The following is a 25,895-nucleotide window of genomic DNA, read 5'->3' as shown; positions in this document are numbered from 1 at the left end:
TAAAATTATAAATATAATCTGGAAAATATATGTATGACAATGTCTGTTTCTTACACCTATTTGCCCCTTAATTTAAATGTTATGAAGAGCTAATATATTTGCATATAGACAAGAGCACAAAGATAACAATTGTTTTCAGAAGACTAAATTATTTTCAGTTTTCACTTACGTTTTTTAAAAAATTACCCATTGATTACCTCTATATAGTATTAGCTCAAATGTCTGTAGTTAAATATGTATATTAACACAGAACAAATACACTGACATTCAAATACTTATAAGATAATTGCATATAAATTTGATTCTAAAAAAAAATAGAACTCTGTTGATATTAAAAGTTTACTATGGAATTACGTCAAACATGCTTAATCAGGTAAGATATCCATGAGTCCATACTAATAACAACAGATGACTAAATACATTTTAAAATGAAGAAGAGATAATTCTTCTATACCAAAAAATTCCAAATAATTTATGTAGATATTCCATCCTACATGAGGCAGAGCATTATTCCCGCCCCTTAAATTTGTCATGCACATAGTGACTTCCTTTCAAATTGTACTAGAAGGAAAACAACAACAGCAGCATAGAATACCTTTACAGTACAGCAGGACAACTGGCAAACAGCACTTCAGGCAAGTGATCGACGTTGGCATCGACACTCAAAAATCATGGAGATCCTCAAGCCAGTAATCCCAGCACTTTGGGAGACAGAGGCAGGCGGATCACAAGGTCAAGATATTGAGACCAGCCTGGCTAACACGGTGAAACACCGTCTCTACTGAAAATACAAAAAAATTAGCCGGGTGTGGTGGTGAGTGCCTGTAGTCCCAGCTACTCGGGAGACTGAGGCAGGAGAATGGCGTGAACCTGGGAGGTGGAGCTCGCGGTGAGCCAAGACCACACCACTGCACTCCAGCCTGGGGGACCGAGTGAGACTCCATCTCAAAAAAAAAAATAAAAAAAATTATAGAGATCATCTATATCTTTGACACGATTTGATAAAAATGGCACTTTAGTTTGCTGTATTTAGAGATATTTCATTCTTTTTTTAGTGTTTAACGTATTTTATTGTTTCAACAATGCTATCTATTATGGCCCAAATGGTTGCTTATGAAGAAAGTAAGATATGTGGCATGTTTATTGAATAAATGAAGAAATAGAGAAACGAAGATGTAATGCCTCCTGGAACAAAGTGTTTTCCCCTTTATTTGATGCCACTTTATACTTTTGACTTATTGTTACATAAAAAATATCCTGTTCTGGCATTACATTTCAACTTCACCAGACTTGCAGGCTACATTTTTAATATCATGCTATATTGTGATGTGCTATAATACTATAACATAATGCTATAAATGATTATAGCACAAAACCATATTATTATATAATTCTAGCATATGGAGGATAGCTCAATCCCTGAGCCTTGATTCACACATAAATATCACAAACATCACTCTTAACTAGTCATGCGTCTCAGACCGATCATATTGTCAGTTTTGTTTAATTGTTTTTTAAATGGTAATACAAGTTTTATTTTATTTTTTATTTTAAATTTAATTTTTACTTATATATTTTTTACTTTTATTTTAGGTTCAGAGGGACATGTGCAGGTTTGTTGTATAGGTAAATTGTTTGTGACAGGGGTTTGGTATACAGATTATTGGGTAGCCCAGGTAATAAGCACAGTACCCACTGGGAAGTTTTGTTTTAAGTTCTTTCAGAAATCACCAAACTGATTTCCACAATTACTGAACTAATTTACATTTCCATCAGCAATGTATAGTCATTCCCTATTCTCCTCAGCCTCGCCAGCATCTGTTACTTTTTTACTTTTTCATAAGAGCACTCTGACTGGTGTGAGATGGTATCTCAGTGTGGTTTTGATTTGTATTTCCCTAATGATTAGTGATGTTGAGGATTTTTTCATATGCTTCTTGGCTGCATGCGTGTTTTCTTTAGAAAAATGCCGCTTTATCAATAGGGAGGTTTGTTTCTTGCTTGCTAATTTGTTTAAATTCCTTATAGATTCTGGATATTAGATCTTTGTCAAAAACGTAGTTTGCAAATATTTTCTCCCATTATGTAGGTTGTCTATTTCTTCTGCTGAGAGTTTCTTCTTCTCTGCAGAAACTCTTTAATTAGGTCTCATTTGTCAATTTTAATTTTTGTTGCAATTGTTTTTGTCATCTTCATTATGGTCCTATGTCCAGAGTTGTATTTCTTAGATTATTTTCCAGGGTTTCTGTAGTTTTAGGTTTTACATTTAAGTCTTTAATCCACCTTGAGTTGATTTTTATATATAATGAAAGGAAGGGGGTCCCATATCAATCTTCTGCCCTTGGCTAGACAGTTATTGCAGTACCATTTATTATATAATAAGTCCTTTCCCCCTTGCTTGTTTGTGTCAGGTTTGCTGAATATCAGATGATTGTATGTGTGCAGCATTATTTCTGGGCTCTTTATTCGGTTCCATTGGTCTATGAGTCTATTTATGTGCCAGTACCATACTGTTCTGATTACTGCAACCTTATAGTATAGTTTGAAGTAAAGTAATGTGACTTTTCCAACTTTCTTTCTTTAGTTTAAATTTAATTTGGCTACTCAGGCTCTTTTGTTGTTGTTGTTGTTACACATGAAATTCTTTTTAAAATTTCTAGTTCTTGAAGAATGTCATTGGCAGTTTGATAAGAATAACACTGAATCTGTAAATTGCTTTGAGCAGTATGGTCATTTTAGCAACACGTATTCTTCCTAACCATAAGCATGGAAAGTCTTTTTGTTTGTTGAGTCTTCTCTGATTTCCTTCAGCAGTGTTTTGTAACTGTTGTTGTAGAGAACTTTTACTTTGATGGTTAGCTGTATTCCTAAGTATTTTATTCTTTTTATGGTTATTGTGAATGAGATTGCATCCCTGACTTGACTCTGAACCTGGATGTTGTTGGTGTATAGGAATGCTACTAATTTTTGTACATTGATTTTGTGTCCTAAAACATTGCTGAAGTTGCTTTTCAGATCAAGGAGCTTCTGGGCAGAGACAGTAAGGATTTTTAGGTATGGAATTATATTATCTGCAAATGGGGATAATTTGATTCCCTCTCTTCTCATTTGGATGCATTTTATTTCTTTCTCTTGCTTGATTCCTCCAGCTAGAATTTCCAGTACTATGTTGGATAGGAGTGGTAAGACAGGACACCCTTGTCTTGTTCTGGTTTTTAAGGGGAATTCTTCAAGCATTTGTCCATTCAGTATGATGTTGGCTGTAGGTTTGTTATATATGGTCCTTATTATTTTGAGGTATGTTCTTTTAACATGAAGGTATGTTGAATTTTCTTGAAAGCCTTTTTGGCGTCTATTGAAATAACCATGTGGTTTTTGTTTTTAGTTCCCTTTTTGTAATGAATCACATTTATTGATTTGTGTATGCTGAACAAACCTTTCATCCCAGGGATAGAGCCTACTTGTTCATGGTGGATTAGCTTTTGGTTGTGCTGCTGTATTCAGTTTGCAAGTATTTTATTGAATATTTTTGCATCTATGTTTATCAAGGATATTGGCCTGAAGTTTTATTGTGTTTATTGTACCTCTGCCACATTGAACTATTATGATGATGTTGGCCTCAAATAATTAGTGAGGAGACCTTCCTCCTCAATTTTTTGAAATATTTCAGTAGGAAAAGTACCAGCTCTTCTTTATACATCTGGTAGAATTCAGCTGTGAATCCATCTGGTCTCAGGCTTTATTCTGTTTGGTAGGGGTTCATTCTTGTTGGTAGGCTTTTTATTACTAATTCAATTTTGGAACTCATTATTAAGGATATAATTCTTCCTGGTTCAATCTTAGTAGGTTGTATATTTCCAGGAATTTTTTTCATTTCTTCTAGGTTTATGGCTCGTGTGCACAGAGGTGTTCATAGTAATCTCTGATTTTATTTTGTTTTTTGTATTTACTTGAGGTTAATTGTAATGTCCTCTTTGTCATTTCCGATTATGTTTATTTGGATCTTCTCTCTTTTTTTCTTTATTGGTCTATCTAGCAGTCTATCAATCTTATTCATTCTTTCAAACAACTAGTTTCTGGATTATTTGATCTTTAGTATGGTTTTCTGCATCTCAATTTCCTTCAGTCCAGTGCTAGTTTTGCTTATTTCTTGTTTTCTGCTAGCTATGGGGTTGGTTTGTACTTGTTTCTCTATTTCCTCTGATTGTGATTTTAGGTTGCTAATTTGAATTCTTTCTAACTTTTTGATGTGGGTATTTAGTGCTATAAACTTACCTTGTAAGATTCAGAGATTCTGATTTGTTGTACCTTTGTTTTCATTGTTTCAAAAAACTTATTGATTGTAATTATAATTTTATTATTTACCCAGAAGTCATATAGGAGCAGGTTATATAATTTCTTCTTTTTTAGCATGCATAATTTTACTTTGTAGACAATTTATGTAGTAAATTGTCCCATCAGCAAACTATCCCATCAAATAGAGAGTAAAAATTATATATTATTTATTTGTTTGAAGTCCATCACTACATTAGATTTCTTATTATTTTCAAATTGAGCAGTATATCAAACTTGTTTTTTTAAAAAAGGCCGGGCATGGTGGCTCATCCCTGTAATACCAGCACTTTGAGGGGCTGAGACAGGCAGATCATGAGATCAGGAGATTGAGATGATCCTGGCCAACATGATGAAACCCTGTCTCTACTAAAAATACAAAAATTATCTGGGCATGGTGGCATGCGCCTGTAGTCCTAGCTACTCGGTAGGCTGAGGTAGGAGAATCCCTTGAACCCGGGAGGTAGAGGCTGCAATTAGCGGAGATTGTGCCACTGCACTCCAGCCTGGGCAACAGAGCAAGACTGTCTCAAAACAACAACAACAACAAAAAGAAATGCAGCTTTGTTTTACTCTTCAATATCAGTCACCTCAGTTTCCAAAGAGTAATTTAAGTATACTGATAAAGAGCAGGAGTTCTAGAACCAGACTGCCTAGATTTGATTTCCACAACTGCCACTTACTAGCTTTGTGACCTTGGAAAAATGACTTAACTCCTCTGTGTCTTGGTTTCTTCATCTGTAAAATAGGCATAATAATAACAACCTCATAAGTTATTGTGAAGAGTAAATGAATAATCTAAAATCTAATAGCGCAAAGTGCTTAGGAAATATTAACCATCATCATCATCACCTTCTTCATTATTAATGACTTATGTATTATTAGCAGTTTATACAGTTATTTTATTGTCAATCGAGATATATAAAATTATTTTCTCAAAGTGTTATTTTTCTAAAAGTAGTGCATTTAATCATTTTGGTTAGCATAATATGCTGTCTACTGTATTTTTATTATAGTCATTTAGCTTCTCTTAGCTTTCAGGAACATTTTATTGCATCTCTACTATGTCAGTTAAGGCAGCCTGAGAGGCATTATTAACAGTTTTCTTTTACTTTTAAAAAAAATGTTGTTTAGTGTAGCTTTAGGGAATTACACTTTTTCTAATTATTTTTTGCTGACATAAGTACACTCTAACACTGAAAGTTTGTCCTCTAACTCTCAACTGCATGCTAAATAATAATTTCTATGCAATTATATGGTTTTGTATAATTCTCTAAGCACTTATTTTTATTGTGTTGTGGTCTGAGAGTATAGTTGGTATAATCTCATGCTTTCTTTCTTTTTTTATATATTTTGCCCAGAATTATTTTCTGCTTTATTGTGTAGTCAATTTTAGAGTGCCATGTGCAGATGAGAATAATATATATTCTGTTGTTTTGAGGTGGAGAGTTCTATAGATGTCTATTAAGTATATTTGGTCACATATTGAGTTCAGGTCCTGTATACATTTGTTAGTTTTCTGCCTCAATAATCTGTGTAATACTGTCAGTGAGATGTTGAAGTTGCACACTATCTTTGTGTGGTCATCTAAATCTCTTCGTAGGTCTCTAAGAACTTGCTTTATGAATCTGGTTGCGCCTGTGTTTGGTTTGTATATATTTAGGATTAGTTAGGTCTTCTTGATGTGACCTCTTACCATTATGAAATGCCTTTCTTTGTCTTTTTTTCATCTTTCTTGGTTTAAAATCTGTTGTGTCTGAAACTATAATTGCAATCTTTTTCTGTCTTCCTTTTTCTATATTCTTGCTAGATTTTTCTCCATCCTTTTACTTTGAGCCTATGGATATCATTGCATGTGGGATGGCTCCCTTGAAGACAGCATACCATTGGGTCTTGCTTCTTCATCCAGCTTGCTGCTCTGTGCTTCTTAATTGGGGCATTTAGCCTATTTACATTCAAAGTTAGTATTGATATGTGAAAATTTAATCCTGTCATAATGTTGTTAGTAGGTTATTATGCAGACTTCTTTGTGTGGCTGCTTTACAGTGTCAATGATCCATGCATTTAAGTATGTTTTTTGTAATGGTCACTAGGAGTCTTTCCATATTTAGCACTCCCTTCAGGACCTCTTCTAAGGCAAGTCTTGTGGTAAAAAAAAAAAAAAAAAAAAAAAAAAAAAAAAAAAAAAAAATCCCTTAGCATTTGGTTGTTTGTAAAGGCTCTTATTTCTCCTTCACTTATGAAGTTTAATTAGCTTGCATATAAAATTCATAGTTAGAAATTATTTTCCTTCAGAATGGTGAATATAAGCCCCCAGTCTCTTCTGGCCTGTAAGATTTCTGCTGAAAGATCTGCTGTTAGGCTGATAGGATTACCTTTGTAGGTAACTTGACCCTTCTATCTAGCTGCTTTTAACTTGCTTCTTTATTTGGCCTTGGAGAATCTGATTACTATGTGTCTTGTTGATGATCTTTTTGTGCAGCATTTTGCAAGGGTCCTCTGTGTTTCATAAATGAATGTTGACCTCCCTAGAGAGGTTAGGGAACCTTTTATAGATGATATACTGAAATATGTTTTTCAAGTTGCTTGGTTTCTCTCCTCTTTCAGGGACATCATTGAGTCATAGATTTGATCTCTTTATGTAATTCCATATTTCTTGGAGGTTTTGGTTTTTCTTTATTGTTTTATTCTTTATTTTGTCTTTATTGAGTCATTTTGAATAGCCAGTGTTCAAGCTCTGAGATTCTTTCAGCTTGGCTGATTGTGCTCGTAATACTTTTGATTGTATTCTGAAATTATTGAAGTCAGTTTTTCAGCTCTATCAGATGTTTGTTTTTTCTTAAAGTAGCCATTTTGTCCTTCATATCCTCTAGTGTTTTATTTTATTCCTTAAAATCTTTGAATTAGGTTTCAATTTTCTACTGAATCTCAGTGATCTCCATTCCTATCCATATTCTGTATTTTATTTCTGTTATTTCAGCCATTTCAGTCTTATTAAGAACCATTAATAGGGAGCTAGTGGAGTCCTTGGGAGGGTAGGAGACACTCTAGCTTTTTGAGTTGCCAGAGTTCTTGTGCTGATGCTGTCTCATATTTGTAGGCTGATATCCCTTCAATCTTTGAAGTTGATGTTTAATGGATAGATTTTATTTTTTTGTTGTTTCTTTTATCTTCTTTGATGTCCTTGGGGGTTTGATCACTGAATGAGGTAGGTTTAGTTGGTTAGCTTTGTTTCTGGAAGATTTTAGGGGGTCAAGGCTCAGTTCTGGATTCCTGTGCTGTGTGTTCTAAATCTGGGGTGCTGATATTAGGCCCCCTGATTTGTTCTCTGGCACCTTGAAGTTGGGAACCTGCTATTCTACAGAGATCAAGGTGTTCTCTGATTGTTGGTCACAACACTCTGATGGGTGGGGCTAGCGAAAGTGCTTTGTCTGGTAGTGGCAATGGAATCTGTGCTCATTTGCATTTGTTAGTAGCAGTAACAGGGCAGTCTGGTGCACACTTGTCAGCTGAGGGGGGTTGCTGGCAGGCATAGGGTGCCAACCCTCTTGTGGGTGTTTACAGTGGCAGCAATGGTGACATGGCATGAAGGGTGAAGAGACGGGGCCACTAGTGTCTGTCGAAGCAGGAAACCAGTGGGCATGGGACTGGTGGTCTCTATGCATGTGATCACATGGGTAGCAATAGTGGCACAGGGCAGGGGGCAGGGCTGTTGGTCTCCTGGTGCACTTTCACATTGACAATGGAATTATAGCAGGGTGCACTGATGCCAGCACAATGGCACTTGCCATTGTGCTGGGGCTTTCTGATGGGGAGGTGTAATCTTCTGTTGCAGGAGCTATGATGCAGGCCCCCAGGAAGCACCCTTGCTGGGCACCCAAGGCTATACTGCAAGCAAGTTTGACCTGACTGGGGCCCCAGGAGAGGCCAGCAGATGAAGGGGTGCTCAGGTCAGAGCAGATCTGTTTCATCGAAAAGATAGCCCTTGCTCTGTTCAGCTTTGACAATTCTCCTAAGGCTAAAGTCTCCTAGGGAATCATGGCAAACCTTGGGGTGGATATCCCAGGCTGCGTTCCACTACAGGCACTCTTGCACCAAACCCTCTAGGCTTTGCAATGCCTGGAGTTCTGCCCTTACCACCTGTCAAAGCAGCTCTCCAGTGTGCTCATTTCTGTACTTGTTTATCAAAACCACATATATCTTTCTTTCTGGCATTTAGAAATTTCTGGCTTTTCTCCTTCAGTGAAACTCGGTGAGATTCCTCACTGTTGTCTCTTCCTTCTTTGGAAAATAATCATGTACAGAATATAAAGAATGTTCCAAATCAGTAATAAAAATGTAGAAAATCAATAGAAAATTTGGCAAAAATAACCCTGAACAGGTATTTTACAAACAAGAATACCCAACTGTATTAGTCTTTATGAAAGTGTAATTTAAATTTGTTTGTGATGTCATATATGGCTATTAAAGTCTTTAGTAAATAGATAAAAAGAAATTAACATCAACTGTAAAAGATGTCGAACAACTGTAATTCCACATTGAAGAAAAGAGTGAAAAGTAGTATAGTAACTCAAGAAAAGTGTTTAGCAATATTAACCCAACAAAACTGTGTGTATTATTTAAACCCCATACACAAAAATCTTAATTGCACCACTACTCACAGAAACCAAATATTTAAATTGCCTCAAACCTCTATTAGAAACTGTATGGAAACTTAATTTAAATTAATGTAATGTGATAGTATATAGTATCGAGAATTTGAAAATCAAAATTTTCAATAACACCATTAATAAAGCTCACAGTTATGTTGAAGAAATGATACCAGACATTAAAGTATGCTGGCTATATGAGAGCATTATATATAAATAAAAATAGGCAAAGGTAATATATCATTTTAGACTTCAGAGAGTGATTGTCCTTACACAAGTTGTGATTACATACATGTAGGAGAGGGTTGGGAAATGCTGGCAATTTCCCTTTCATGGTCTAAGTGCTAATTACGTGGATTTGTTCATTCTTTGAAAACACATTACATCGAACAATTATAATATGCAATTTTTAGTATGTGTGCTATACTTCAATGAAATAAAAAATAATAGCTTAATATACTATCTTTAGTTTTTGTTTTTAACTCACAACACCAAAAATTATTATTGACTATTTCCTATTGCCTATAAAAAGACTAATTATTTAGGTAATATTCCTAGATTTTATTATTTGGTTAAATGTAATATTTTATATAAAAAAGCAATATTTAAAAAAATGTATAGTTGTTCTTTTTCTCATAGTACCAATAATTTATGTATACTAATAGAATATCATTTAAAAAATATATTACATTAAAGGAGCCATTTTACACATTATTTTAGGTCACTAAGGATGACAATAGCAATTAACTTGTAAGACTTTTCTATTTCATCTTGGAGATTACCCAAAGTATGATTTCATAAAAAAAGCTATCCTTAGAAAATCAAATTTAAATTTCCAACAAGAAGAATGGAAAGTTTTATGTTCAACATTTTTTTCACTTAGTAATTGTCACAGAAGTGGAACTGTCATGTTCAATTTTCTTTTCTGTTATCTCTTTTATAAGACAAATGTAGAAGTAATCATCTTCCACACTATTAAAAGTAAAATTGGACTGGATTGATCCTTGAGTTTGATTTGCTAATTGTCCCAGATTCTTTCTTATTGTAATATCTTTTCCCCCTGAAAGAAATATAGAAGAGTAATAAATGAAAATTGCCTATCACAGACTATCAAACTTTAGTGCTACGATTGATTACAAGAATTTTCCAGAAGTAGAGAATTTTGTTTAGGTAGATTGAAGATTACAAAACAATAATTTAGCCAGAGACTGTCAACATATCAGTTAATGAGTCTTTATATGTCATCGTCTGTGAATTAAATTGTTTTGACCATTTTAAACTTTCATATGTAGTTACAGATATATTTTATGTGTGTACCTATATTTTAGGTACGTAGATCATCAAACAAAAGTTGCTGTCAAAAAGATAATTTTGTGATTAAGACAAGGTTTATTCACTGTGTATCTACTTTTAATTATTCACATTCATACATTTATCATAAACATTAAGTGTTTACTGTATGTTAGATACTTCTATAACTACTGAATATGCATGGCAGGTAAAATTAACCAAAAAAAGTTCTTATAGAACTCTTACTCCAGTATCCTAGATGTATAATGCTCAAGTAAACTATTATTCCATCATTTTAATGTGACATATATATTTTTTTCTGGAAAATATGTAAACAAACTCATAGAGTAGCTAAAGATATATGCTATTGTTCTACATCCAATATAGGATGAGTCTGCTTTTGTTATGTAGTGAAGTGAATTCAGAGCTTTCCTTATCAGTTGTTTCAGGACCCCGATGAGTGTCTATAGTATTTACAAGGACCACTCTTTTCTAACTTTGTTGGGGACCAGGTGACTTCCAGGTTTCAATGGACCATTATTAAAAGCTATTCATTATATAAGATATAGTGTCTGCATTAAAAGACACAGAACATTAAAACAATAAAATAATAAAAATTCTTTAGGAATTGAAGAATTACTTTAACAAATTTAGTATTTATCAGCCTGTATTTGTAATTTACCTTCTATGATTCTGTCAATTGTATCACCGTAATTAATCATAGCTATCCTGAATGTTCACTCTGGTCAGAATGTTATGGCAAGAAATGTATTTAACCTCTCACAATAAACTATTATATCATAGATAAAGTAATATAATATTTGAAAGTAAGATGTGAAAACTTAAAAATAAAAATTATATACCCTAGAGCAATGAATAAAAAGAAAAAGAAGTATATTCAAGAATCCAATATTAGAGATGAAACAGTTTTGAAAATTACTACAATAATAATAGTGAAGAAAAAAATTTTTAAAAATGTTTACAGCATATATGGTATATAGAGTAAGATGTTAGATTAAATGAAACTATATTGAATTGTACATTAAATATAAATCACATAAATCCAAGCAAAAGAAATAATTTGCCAGAGTGAAAAAACTCCACTTTATAATATTTTTAAGAAGCCCATTTAAAACATAAAGATATAAACTGATTAAAAATAAAACAAAGAAAAACATTTATTATAGTAAGGCTAAACCCAAGAAATCTGAAATGGTTATAGTGATATCAGATAATGTGGACTTGAGAAAAAGTTTTTAGAGAAGAAATGATGTATAATGAAAAAAGCAACAGAAATGCTAAATGTGTTTCATGAAATTACAGATGTCAAAATATATAAAGCAATATTAACAGGTGGAAAAATAGACACACTGGCAATTACTCTTCTCAATTATTGAGAAATACTCTTCTCAATAATTGATATAACAAATAATTGATAGAACAAAGAGAAAATCAGTAAACCTATAGAGTATTTGAACAGTTGTTTCAATTGACCCTAACCAACAGATGTCTCATTATGTTAAACCTGAAACTATAGTATGCATAAGCTTTATATTGCACATGGTATATTCACTCTGATAGATTATATATTGAGCCATAACACGAGACTCAAGAAATTAAAATATACAGATCATGCTGATCACAACTGATTTAAATTATCAGTAACATAAATTTACCTAGAAAATTATCATATATTTAAATATATGATACATAATACATCACCCATGGAAAAAAGGAGAATCTGTAATAAATTAGAATATATTTTGGACTGATTAAAAATATAAACACAACATATCAAAATTTATGGGATATAGCTAGTGATGTGTTTAAAGGAAATTTTATAGTTTAAATTCTTATGTTAAAAGAGGACTGTATCTGTCAATAATCAAACCATCTGTCTTAGAAAGTAGATAAAAAAAAAATTATTCCCAAGGCTTTTTGAAGAAAAGAATAATTAAAAATATTAGTAATTGATATAGAAAATAGACAGAGGAAAAACTATGAATTGTCCCAAAGGCTATTTTTTGAAACAAAAATTAATAAAATTGTTAGGCCATTAGCTAATCTGGTAAGATAAAAAGAGAGAAGACACAAATAAGCAGTATCAATAATAAGAGGAAAGATCTCACAACAAGCCTATAGATTATAGAAGAATCATAAGAGAGAATTATGAGAAATTTTATTCTAGTAAACTTGATAAGTGAGTTGGAAAGATTCCTTGAAAGATGCAAATAGACAAAATTAACTTAAAAAGAAACTCAACGTTATATTAGTAATTAAAAAGCTTCTCACAAAGAACATGTAAGTCAGATGATACACTGGTGACTTCTATGAAAAAATCTGAGAAAAAGGAATATCAATCACACAAAAACTCTTTCTGAAAAGTAAAGGCAGAAAATACATTGTCTCACTCATAAGGTTCACACTACCATTTAAACCAGAATCGTTCAAAGTAAGGAAAACCACTAAAATAGATGTAGAAATCACAAACAAAATATTACCAAATAGAATCCAATAATAAATAAAAAGGATAATAAATCAAGGTTGGCTTATTGTTTGAAAATTTATCAATATAATCCACAAATATAAAGTTCCACCTAATTAAATAAAAATATAATTTTAAAACTCTCAGCATATTAGGAATACAAAGGAAATTTCTCAAACAGGTGAAGATCATCAATAAAAATCTCATAGCTAATGTTATACACTTGAGGAAATACAATGTGATTTCTTTCTGAGATCAAAAGCAAGGCACGAGTATCTGCTCTCAGACCTTATACTCAGCACTATATTAGAGATACTAGCTATTTCAATTAAGCAAGAAAAAGAAAGTAAGGACGTACAGGTTTTACAGATTGAAAGGAATAAAGAAACAGTCTTTATTTGTAGATGATATGATTGTATACTTAGTGACTCTTCAAGGATCTCCAAAAAAGGTTACTAGTATCAAGTTTGCAAGATTTAGTGTCAATGTGAAAAATTCAGTTTTCTTTACAGTAACAATTACCAAGGGAAATTAAAATTTTAATATAGCATTTGTTTTTTTCTTACTCTGTCTTATGGGGCTGATAATGTATCATTTAAAATAGCATGAACATAAAATACTTAGAGATTCATTTAACACAGTATATGCAAGATCTTTACACTGAAAACTCAAAACATTGCTGAGAGGAATTATAGAAGTCCTAAATAATTGGACAGATGCATTATTTTCATAGGGTGGATAGCCAACACACTTCTGATATCACAGTACTAATATTTTTTATGAAAAAGGTTTATATGTTAACCAAAATTGTAGCAAACTGATTCCAAAACTATAAAAAAGTAAATACACAATGACTATGTTAGGTTAATCTCAGTAGAACAAGGATGTTTTATTATGTAAAGAATTTAGTATGAAATTCACATAACAAGAGATTAGGTAGAAAACTTGTATGATAATTTCAATAAACAAAAATATATATGACAAAATGCAATATAAATTCATAATTGCAGAATAACTATCTCAGTAATATTGGAGTCATAAATGTTGGTTAGGAGGAAATTCAATTGTCCTTGTTCTAAAAAAATCAATAGTATACATTTTAAAACTAAATAAAACTATTAGAATAAGAAAATGTGTAACATTTCTTAATATGTGATTTATATACAGATGTAAGTTGCAATTCTATATTTTTGAAACAAACTAAGAATAAACTGTGAGAATAACACCAAAGAATATATATATATTTTGAAAAAATATAAGAAATTTTTAATATTTTTATGTGACACACTATGTAAATTTTCATAGATAATATAAAAATCTAAGGAATTAGGAAAAGATTCATGTTTATGAATAGAAAAAACAAATATTGTAAAGATACTGATTTTTCACAATTATTTCCATTTAATTGATTTAATGCAATTCAAGTAAAAAATGCTAATACACTTTTTGTAGTATTTGATAAAATGTTTCAAAGATTTATGTGAGAGGTAAATTAGACAAGAAACCAAGACATTTCTGAATAGCAAGGAAAGAATGCTTGCACTACAGGATATCAAGACTTATTAAACCACAGTAATTAATATGGTATTAATTATAATATAATATATTAATGGAACACAGTTGAATAATTTTACTTACAGACTAGAATTCAGAGACAGTCATTTATGGCTCTTTGTAGCATGGCAGAGTTAGCTTGGAAGTTCAGTTGAAAAATTATTTTCAATAAATACAGCAAAAAAAAATTCTTCTGAAGTAAATGCACTTGGATTCCTTTCTTATGTCATTAACAAAGTTGAATCTACACAAACCAAGAATTTAACTGTAAAAATAGTATTTTAAGAAATTTTGTAAAATTTAATTGATGTATTTCTGAGCTTGTGGTAGTGAAGCATTTCTTAAATAAGAAATATTTCCCATTTATAAAACAAAAAAAATTAAAACTGGGATGACATTGAAATGAAAAAGCTCTAAATCAAAAGCATTTTATAGAAATTGAAAACACAAGTTCCATAGTAGAGGAAAATACTTGCAATACATATAACCAATAAAGAAATATAAATAAAGCTCTTACAGATCAGTATGAAAATAAAAAACTCATATTTTTGATCAGATAAATGGAAATTGAAACCAGAACAAGATTTAATTTCACACATTTTCAAGACAAAAATCAAGTATGACAGCCTTACGTGCCTGAAAGAATGTGATTAATCACAAACTCATTTATCGTAGACTGTGCAGATATTGTACATAGCCAGTTTGTATAGCCATTTTTAAAAATAATTTTACATTAGCTTGGAAATTTTATATTTTATACTTGTTACTATCCAATATTTTCATTGTTTAGTACATAGAAAAGCAAATATAAATGTTTTCTAGGATAATACTCAAGAAAGTTAATAGCAGCATTCTTCAGAATAGCAGAAATATGCCTATCAACAGGAAAATGGCTAAAACAAGTATGAGACATTAAAATAATGAAAAATTAAAAATTAACCACAACTATCTATGACAATGTTGATGAATCATATGAATATAGTATTTAGTTTAAAAATCATGAAAGACTACATAAAATGTGATACTATTTTTGTAAAATTAAAATATCTAATATGAAACCAAGACACCTCATAGTAATACCTAGAAACACAACCAAACTAAAAGTTTTAAGAGAAACAATGACAATGACAGATTTAAGATCATGGTTATCCTGGGTGCTTGGAGGTAGGAAAATAGAGTTGGGTTGTATCATATTGGAGTAAATGAATTATTGTCAGTATTTTATTTGTCCTGTTGGATGAGTGTTACATTGATAATTATATTCTTAAAAACAAACAAATATAAACATACTTATATTCAAGCAAGTGAACAATGCATTGATCAATGGTAAAATAATGTCAGAAATTAGATGATGAATAGCCCAATTCTATGCCTCAGAGACCTAGAAATTAGGAGTTGACAACACACACACACATACACACACACACACACAGGCAAATATTTTGGAATAACTTCAAAGCCTGTCTTTACATTGTCACAGCTTTATTATGCAACTTTATTTTTTGCCAGTCTGTGTCTAATATTGCACGTTGTACCCACACCAAGTCACTTACATTTTTTTCTAACATATGATCCTTTCTCTTCATGTCATTTGTCTCCTGTTCCTATACATGTAGCTCTTTTTCCTAGCTCATTTTGTTCATCCTTTATTTTATTTACTTATGTGAGATGAGGTCTTGCTCTGTCACCCAGGCTGGAAAGCAGTGATGCAATCACAGCTTACTGCAGCCTTGGATTCTCCCAGGCTCAAGCAATCCTCTCACCTTAGCTTCCCAAGTAGCCGAGACCACAGGCATGTGCCACCACATCCAGCTAATTTTTGTATTTATTGTAGAGATGAAGTCTCACTATGTTGCTCAAGCTAGCGTCAATCTCCCAGCCTCAAGCAATCCTCTGGCCTCAGCCTTCCAAAGCACTGAGATTACTGGCATGAGCCACCACAGTTGGCTTTTCATCCTTTTATAGTCTAGTTCAGCTTCTATTTTTTAAAGCATGTCTCTGGTTCTTTACTTGCTCACAAAACATATCTAATTCTGTGCTTTCATAATACACTTGGCTGTTTATATTTGGAAGTAGAGCTTCTTCCAGTAGACCGTAAGCAATTTAAAATCTGGAAATGCATATTTTTAGTCTGCAAATTCCCAAATAAGTACTACACCAAGAATGCCAGCAGACAATCAGTAAATATCAAATTAAATCAAGGGTATCACAATTAACTCACTAATTGAAGACTGTTGGACTATATCCTTTCTAACTACTGCTCATTATAAAGGCTACCATCTCAGATGAACTCTAAGCTGTTCAACAATTTAGTAGACTAGAGCTCTAGGAATTTTATGCCACAGGCATAACCCACAACCACTGTTAGAGGTAGATAGGGAGAGAAAAAAAATTGTCCTCCTCCTTTCCTTCCATCCTCCTTCCCTCTCTTCCAAATACTAACTCAAAAATCTCCCAGAAAATCTAGTTTGTGTCAGGCCCTTTTTTCTTCCCTCCTCTAAATTTTCTCATTCGTGGAAATGGACAAGAACTTCTTTCTCAGTCCTTCTCAGAACACCGCTGTTCTCTTTAACTCCTCATTTTCCTTCACTGCACTGTGTCTCCTTCTTATGTGCCGTGTCATGCCCCTGAGGAATTAAATCTATTTTAAATACGTTTTCTGTGGAAGAATCAACTTGATTTTTCAAAAATAAGAAAAGCACTGCCATGAACTAGTCATTTACCTGAATTTTGTTAGAAACAGAGCATAGGACCTAACCAAGGAGCAAGAGTTTTTGTTGAAAATGGAGGAATATGAGAGAACATCTGTAAACACTTAGTTGTTAGTAAGTTCTGTAATTTCTTTTCTTTTCTTTTTTTTTTTTTTTTTTTTTTGAGACAGAGTCTCATTCTGTCACCCAGACTGGAGTCCAATGGCATAATCTCAGCTCACTCCAACCTCCATCTTCTGGGTTCAAGCAATTCTCCTACCTCAGTCTCCTGAGTAGCTGGGACTATAGGAACATACCATCATGCCTGGCTAGTGTGTGTGTGTGTGTGTGTGTGTGTGTGTGTGTGTGTGTGTATACTTTTAGTAGAGATGGGGTTTCACCGTATTGGTCAGGCTGATCTCAAACTCTTGACCTTGTGATCCACCCACCTCGGCCTCCCAAAATTCTAGGATTATAGGTGTGAACCACCATGCCCGGCCAAGTTTTGTAATTTCTATACAGGTCTTAGTGTTGCCAATTTAGTCCCAATATCTATTATCTCTTCTATCTCAATGATAGACCCTTCACATTTATCTTTGCTCAAGACCAGAGTAGAGCCCTACATTTTCAGTCTTTCTTGTGGACATGTAGGTGTATGGCAAAGTTCTGATCAATGGAATCAACAGAGGTATCATGAAGAAAATTACTGAAAATTTCCTTAAAAGAATGCTGATGCATGCCCCTTGACCAAGTTTTTTCTTCCTCCATTATATCTTTATTCTCTTCATATTGCAATTTAACGGCCAATACTGGAAAAAACACATTCTCTTTATAGACCATCTCACATAAACCACTCCCTCTTGCCAACTATCTGAGGCTAAGATGCACACATAGTGCAACATCACTTCTAAATAATTAAGCAAAATTTCTAAAGAAGGACATGTCTGTACACAAATGCATTCACCATTAGCACACCAAAGAACATCAACTTTTATTTAACAGCACACAATATATGGTAAATCAACAAAGTTCACTGATTTTTCCCCTATTTTTACCTGCTTTCTTATTCAGAAACCAATAAATACTCACATAAGGCTTTATGACTGTGATGACTGTTTAATTTCTAAATATCTGAAACCTCCATGCCCCATCCCAATTTCTCTTTATTGTTAATGGCACATTTTTTTAAGGATCAAGGCCATTCCACAACATTCTGCGTTACGGACTCATCTTGCTATTCCAAGCCTTGAGGCTTGATTTAGGTCCAACATTGCTGACAAAACACCATAGAGTAGGTATTCCGTACTTCCTTCTGCATCACATCTAAAGCTATGTAGTGTCAAGCTATTCTGGTACTGGTGATTAGGTGGTGCCAAGTTTGATCTCTTTCTTGGTTAAGATGGTAAGTGACAGATATCTCCATGGAAAAAGCATATACTTCCCTTTGTAATTACTGAGTAATCTGTGAGGTCACATTTTGAAACTGTATATATATCCTGTCCCCCAGCAATCTTTCACCCCATGGTTTTAACATCTGTTGGTGACCTTTGTCTAAGTAAACTACATTGGAGTTTCTCATTTTATCATTCCTCATCTATTAATTAATGGATATTTGTCAGTAAAGAAGAACTTTTCTTTCCCCCTTCATCTTTTATTGAGTATAACTATAGACTCACAGATTTTGAAAGTTCAAGTTATTATTGAATATACCATAAATATTATTATTATGAACCTCATTTTGAGACTTATAGTATCCAAACTTAGACCAGTAGAAACCATTACAAATTGGCTGCTTTTCTTGTGGACATGACCCTATTACTTGTTGAGCACTATATATATATTTTATATATATATTATATAAAACATATAAAATATTATATATTATATATATTTCATATTCATGCTCCAGCCTCAGCTACCCTACCAAATTTTTCTTTATTTCCTTGCTTTTACAGCAAAAATTTTGGTTTCCATCCTTATCAATATATCTTTATTAATTTGAGGTTTCATTCAGTACCAATGAAGTGATTTCAGAATTACAAAATGAATACTATACCAACAAGAATACTAAATAAAGTTCAAGATTGTCTTGCAGTTCTCTTTTTCCTTAAAATATGTTCCATTAAATCTATACAATTAAAATACAGTGTTGAAAATTACATGAATTATTTTCCACATATTTATGTAAATTTGCTTTGGAGGGGCAATTTTTTGGCTTCTTTTAAAATTATCATAATATTATTAGTTACCTGTAAGTGTTCTTATTGTATCACTAATTATTAATCTATTTTAAATCAATCAAATAACCAGTTAAAGACCTAAATTCTCCTTAATCTTGAATATTTTAACTATATTTTATTTAAATCTTTTCAGCTATATGTCTATGATTCTGTCTCTGTAATTAGTTCCCTTTGGTTATTCTTCATCAGCAGGTATTTTTTTTATTCGTGTCTCATTGATTGATAGAGAAATTGTTTCACTTCTTTCCTATAACTCCATTAAATCACAATATGCATTTTAATGTGAAATGTGGAAATAATGTCTTTCAAGAAATTTCAGTCCCAACCTCAAATTCAATATAATATTTTAATTATATGTTTCTCTGTGTGCACATATATAGTACGTACATATGTATATACATATGTGAGTATATATACACACACTCATATGTATTTACACACACTTGTATTACTATCTGGTCAACTCTAATTTGAGCTAAATATTTTACTTTCAAAGGGGTTTATGGCTTCTGTGTGTTTGCTCTGGTCAAATTTCTACTGTAGTCAAAGTGAAAGTTATTTTACCGATTTTAAGAGCTACAAACTGCAAACACTTTAAGCTTTATCAAATAGTATCCATTTACTTTTTGCTGCAACTAACTTAATACCTGGAGTGTCATCACACTCTTAATCCATTGTTGACAACAAAATACCAATATTCTCTGTCAAAGCCTCAAATGTTCTATTGGAAAAAGAATAATGATTTTCTTTATTTTCTAAATCGTAGAATTGTGAAAAATGGATGTCTTTTATGTCAATAGAAAACTTCACCACATGTATTCCTTCTGTTGCTTTAGTCTTAAAGATCCACTGCATATTGACTTGGTAGAGAAGCATGACATACGACTGAAGCATAAAAATATACCGTAGTATTCATTCAGGAATTAGAAAAGGCAATATTTTTATTAGGGGAATAGTGGCTATAATAGTTACTTAATCTAGCAATTGCTTTACTTTCTCCCGGTCCCAACTTTTTTCAAGAGAAGGCTCTTAAACGATATAGATTGTCTGGCAGGTTATACAGAAATAAGGCCTTTTTTGTGGCAATATCACTTGCAGTATTTTTTTCTCTTCTTTTATTTTTTAAGAGATAGGGTCTCCCTGTGTTCTTAGGTTGCCCACGATGTTCTCGAACTCCTGGGCTCAAGGGATCCTCCTGTGTTGGCCTAGCAAAGTCCTAGGATTACAGATGTGAGCCACCATGCCCAGCCTGAATTGCAACATTTCTTTAAAGTTTCAAAAGACATTTTGAAGCCAATCTAAGCTTGCAAATGTAACTCCATCTTCAATATAAGTACTTATACATGAAAAAATATAAGTCTTACATTATCAACCCCTGTCATATTTAAACCAGGGACTAGTGAAGAGAACAGTAACATGAATATAACTTCCCTTTTAAACACATGCAATGGTCTTTTAATGTGTCAAAATAACTAACCTACAGCACCCAGTGATTCAGTCAATCCATCCCTAATCTGTGAGTTACTCTGAAGATATTTTGTAAATGTGATAAAAATACATAAGCAATTGATTTTAGGTAAGGAACATTAACTTGAATAATATGAGTGGACCTGATTCAATTCGTTGAAAGGCCTTAAAATCAGAGCTGAGTTTTTCCTGAACAAGAAAAAAATGCTTCCTCTCTATGGCAGCTTCAGCTCATGCCCAAGAATGCTAGCCTGCCCTTCCAGATGGTCTGCTCTATGAATTTTGAACAGTCCCGCAATCACACCCACCAAGTTACTGCAATAAATCTGTTTAAATACATCTCCTACTGCTTATTCTTCTCTGGTTGAACTCTAATCCAAATTTAAGTACTGGAGGTTGTTCTAGAGGACCAGAATCTTGAGGTTATATGTTCTGAATTCATTGTAGTTGTTTAAAACCTGGTTCCATAGCCGGCTGGGTGCGGTGGCTTATGCCTGTAATCCTAGCACTTTGGGAGGTCAAGGTGGATGGATCACCTGAGGTCAGGAGTTCAAGACCAACCTCACCAATATGGTGAAACCTCGTCTCTACTAAAAATGCAAAAATTAGCCGGCTGTTGTGGTGTGAGCCTGTAGTCCCAGCTACTCGGGAGGCTGAGACAGGAGAATTGCTTGAACTCAGGAGGCAGATATTGCAGTGAGTCGAGATTATGCCACTGCACTCCAGCCTGGGTGACAGAGCGAGACTCCATCTCAAAAAAATAAATATATAAAAATAAATAAATAAATAAAAATTTGCTCTATAATGTGACTAGATTTAAAGGTACTAATAACTCTATTTCCAGTGATAAAGAAGACATTTGTAGTACAGGGCATATTGTGGCAACCAAGATACACAAAATATTGCTGTTAGATATGCCTAATCAAATATTTTATACTTTAATATAAGGTATAAAATTTTTATATATTTTATTTTACATAATATATACACTTACATAAAATATATTTTATTTTATACGTGTGTGTGTATGTGTATATATATACATATATATATATATGTATGGTAAACTTCTGGGTGTCCTTGTATTTGTAACCTTAGAACATTTTAGTTAAACTTAAGGTATATCATGGTATTTTTTTGTTTGCTCATAAATGTGTTGGAAACAAATGATGAAAGAAAATAATGAGCTAATCAGCTCAGGTATTAAAATTCCCCACACAAGCTCCTCATGAGTGACCCCAAAATTTCTTTATCTTTCCCAGAAAAATCCCTTATGACCTGTAGCTGTAGGGATGAGATTTATGAAAACCAAATCAAGACTCTCATCCTGTGAGTGGATAAATGATAAAGCAAATTCAAGTCCCAGTTTCACAGGTTGTGTTCTTTTAAAGGCAGGGCACTGATTAGGAAGGAATTTGATACTGAAAATTGGATTGGGGACGTAGAGGTGAATCCCAATGGAGCTGGGGATATCAAACTCCTACATTCTGCTGAGCCTTCTTTTGGAGAAGCAGCCCTTTCACTCCTGCCTGATCATGTGAGCCTCCCCTGAAATATGGCCTCCACAAGTACCTTGCACACACTGCTGATTCTCCTCAGGACCCACCCCTGCGGGTAGGTCTACTTCTAGACCTATAATCAGATTCAAGTTACAGCAGGTGTTCAAGGCTAAAGTACAAAAGATGACCTGCAACAAGGTGCATTACACTTTAAAAGAACTGGCCAGACACAGTGGCTCATGCCTGTTATCCCAGCACTTCGGGAGGCCAAGAGGGTGGACCACTTGAGCTCAGAAGTTGGAGACCAGTCTGGGCAACATGGCAAAACTTTGTCTCTACAAAAAATTACAAAAATTAGCTGTCCCAGCTACTCGGGAGGTTGAGGTGGGAGCATCACTTGAGCCTAGGAGGTCGAGGTTGCAGTAAGCCAAGATTGTGCCATTGCACTCCAGCCAGGGTGACAGAGTGAGAAACCAATCCATATGGAAAAGAAAAGAAAAGAAAAGAAAAGAAAAGAAAAGAAAAGAGAAAAGAAAAGGAAAAAGAAAAGAAAAGAAAAGAAGAGAGAGACAAGGTTGATTAAATCCCTAACCTATGTGTTATTCTGAAGGTATTTTGCAAATATCCAAAGAGGCAGGGGGGAAAATGTGCAAAAGAGGCAAGGCAGAGAGAGAGAGAGAGAGAGAGCGAGAGTGAGAGAGAGAGAGAGAGAGAGAGAGGAAGTGGGGGGAAGAGAGGGGAGGGGAGGGGAGAGGAGAGGAGAGGAGTATTTAAGTCTGTTTCAGAGATCCCACAACCATCTGAAAGTTGGGGAAATATCTAGGAGGACTCACATCTGTATAACTCTGGTTATACTCACAGCCAACGTTTATTATGGCAAAATATCCGAAGTAAAAGTAAAAATAAAACAGTATGTATTACATGAAGTTCAGAGAGGTTAGGTGTCCTCTTCTGAGTTCATCTTTATCTGTGTTTCACAAAATGCCATGCTTAACTACTAGTTTCCAAGTTCCTGAAAATTTAACCATTGGTTCTTACAAGTTTGTAGAGCAAACTCCAGATATCACTGATGCTTACCTCTTTCTTTACCCTGCATAAGAGATTACAGATTTTCCAGCTGTAAGCTTTCTATTCCAGATTTCTGGGAAGTCCCAGTTTAAATGATGCTATTATTCTCTTGGTTTCTGTATCTGGATTTCTAGTCTGCATCTGTAATAATAGTTAAATCCTCTTTGTAGACTGAGACTCATTTTGCTCTTACATATGTCCTCCCCTGGAACTGACATTCTGTGATGTGACGCTACCAATTCCAAGAACCCACGTGCTTTTCTGTGTAGTCTGTGAGCATTACGATCCCTGCAACCTTAGACTCAGATACCTTTGTGCTAATTTCTAGAGCTATTTTGACTATAATTCCTTGTAGTCTCACTAAAAATTATCTGGTACCTTGGATATCTTGTTCTAACTTTTTAGCTATGTCTTTCTTCTTAGTCTGGATTCTCCAGTTTCTTCCCCAGTGTAAGCTATTCTAAAATTGTTTCTAAGTGTATCCACTTGTCCATTAGTTTTCTTTTTTGTTTTCTGTGTAGGCATTCCCCGTGATAAGAAAAAATATAATTTGAATATATTTATTTAGAGATGGTGATGTGCAACATAACTTTTAAACAATCATTTTCAGTTTGCATGTGAGCATTTTTTTTTTTTTACAATTTTATTTTGGGGAATTTTATCACTTCAAACACACACTTAAGTCATTTACAATTTTGTTGCTGGCTTTCTGTATCATCTTCAAGTATGCTATGCATACCTCTTTCCAACAAAAATATCTCAAATACTCTTCCATGTCATAATCCCTTATTTTACTCACTGCCTCTCCTTCAGTCTAGTCTGTCAATATCATTCAAACTGCATTAGATTTCTCTAATAATTTAAGATTTAGTATGTCAATGAATCAATAGTACTGATCACACAACCAATAGTACTGAGTTAGAATTACTATTTGGGTTATTACAGAAAAACTAGCCCAATTTATCAAGTACATATGTAAAGACTGTTTTGTCCTTGATAAAAATAATCCAGAGAATGAATAGATTAGATTTTCCAATAAAACACAATGCAGGCTCACAATTATTTATGTGAAAATGATAAAGAACTTTAAAAATATCAAACATATCAAATGAATATGCAAGAATAATTATGAATAAAAATGTGTTTCTGTTATTGTAAAATGGGCTCAAGCAGTTATGAATCTAAATATAATTGCTAGATAACATACTTGAAATAACATTATTAAGAATATTTTGAACAAAGGATATTCAGAAGAAGTAATGGAATTGATTTACAAAGTCTAGTTTTATGGTAGAATAATTAGACTTGAATTGCCTGTCAGAAGCATGGGTGGTTTATTCCTTTATTCAATTAATATTATTGGAGGCTTATTACATTCTTGGTACCTGAGAAACCACTTCTAGGGAAAGCAAAAAGGGGCCGAAGCAGTAGAAATAAAAAAAGAAAATAAATTAACTTGAAATGATATGTGATAAAGTTAAAGAAACAAAGTAGCACTTCTATGGAAAAGCAAAATGTTGTGAATGAGGAAAACAAAATAAAACATCATCACCTTAATTTCTGGGTATGTTTCTAGAAACCAGACTCTAGATTTGGTCTTTTCACAAAATATGGGACCCCTGTCTAGCTGTTTAATTATTGATTTCTGAAATGGACTTTTGATGAAGGAATTGCCATTCTTGCCAGATTTTGAAGTGCAACCCCAGATAAAATGTATATAAGTGTTTTATATATATTTATCCTTTAGAAAGGTAACAGGGAGTTCTTTGAAAAGAACTGAAAGAGGAAATCAATCAATACTAGACATTAAAATCAGTCCCTGATCCCTGTTTTTTTGTCTCATGTTTTGAAACTCTAGGGTGGATAAAAGGAGTTCCAGATATAGTATACCAACAGAAAGTACCCTAACAAAGTGCTGATGTGATTGGTTAGAAAAAGAGAGTCTGAGAAGTCTGCTTACAAATCATGCTTTCACCCTCTTACTCTCTTGCTTCCTAGAGGTCATAGAGACCCTCCATTAAGTTCCTAGAAGCTTGAATGGGCATCAATGGCTGAACCTCAAAATCAATGTTTATGGTAGTAATTCATCATGAAATAGAGTGAGTTATATGCCATACACTGAAGTGTGATAGAGAAATTCACTTTGCTAATAGTGGCTTTGAGAAAGCCTAAACATTTGCAAACCTTCTCAACAAATTTGGTTACTATATATGCTATTTTATTTGTATATAATATATAATATTATTATATATGATATTGTTTAATATATATTATATTGTTTATATATTATATAATATTATATATTATATTTTTATATATAATATAATATAATATATATATCTAATATGATGTGTGTGTGTGTGTCAAGGAAAAACTATTGACTGAGAGTTTAAAAAAACATGAGAAATGTGCCAGGATGAAGAGGAGAGAGAAAATTTTACCTTCTTTGGACAGATACATTTTATAAATGAGGATAATGAGATTCTACTTTTAAATATAACCCCAAAAGTGGTGTTGCATTTGGGGGAAAATGTGTTTTAATTAGATTGATGAAGTTAAAGAAATGTTCTTGGGAAAGCGTTGACTACTGTTTTGAAGTTTCTTAATAACTAGAAGTGTGT

The sequence above is a fragment of the Macaca fascicularis genome, chromosome 5, assembly GCF_037993035.2.
Source record: "Macaca fascicularis isolate 582-1 chromosome 5, T2T-MFA8v1.1".
NCBI classification, from domain to species: Eukaryota; Metazoa; Chordata; class Mammalia; order Primates; family Cercopithecidae; genus Macaca; species Macaca fascicularis.
Note: the sequence above shows the minus strand (reverse complement) of the source record.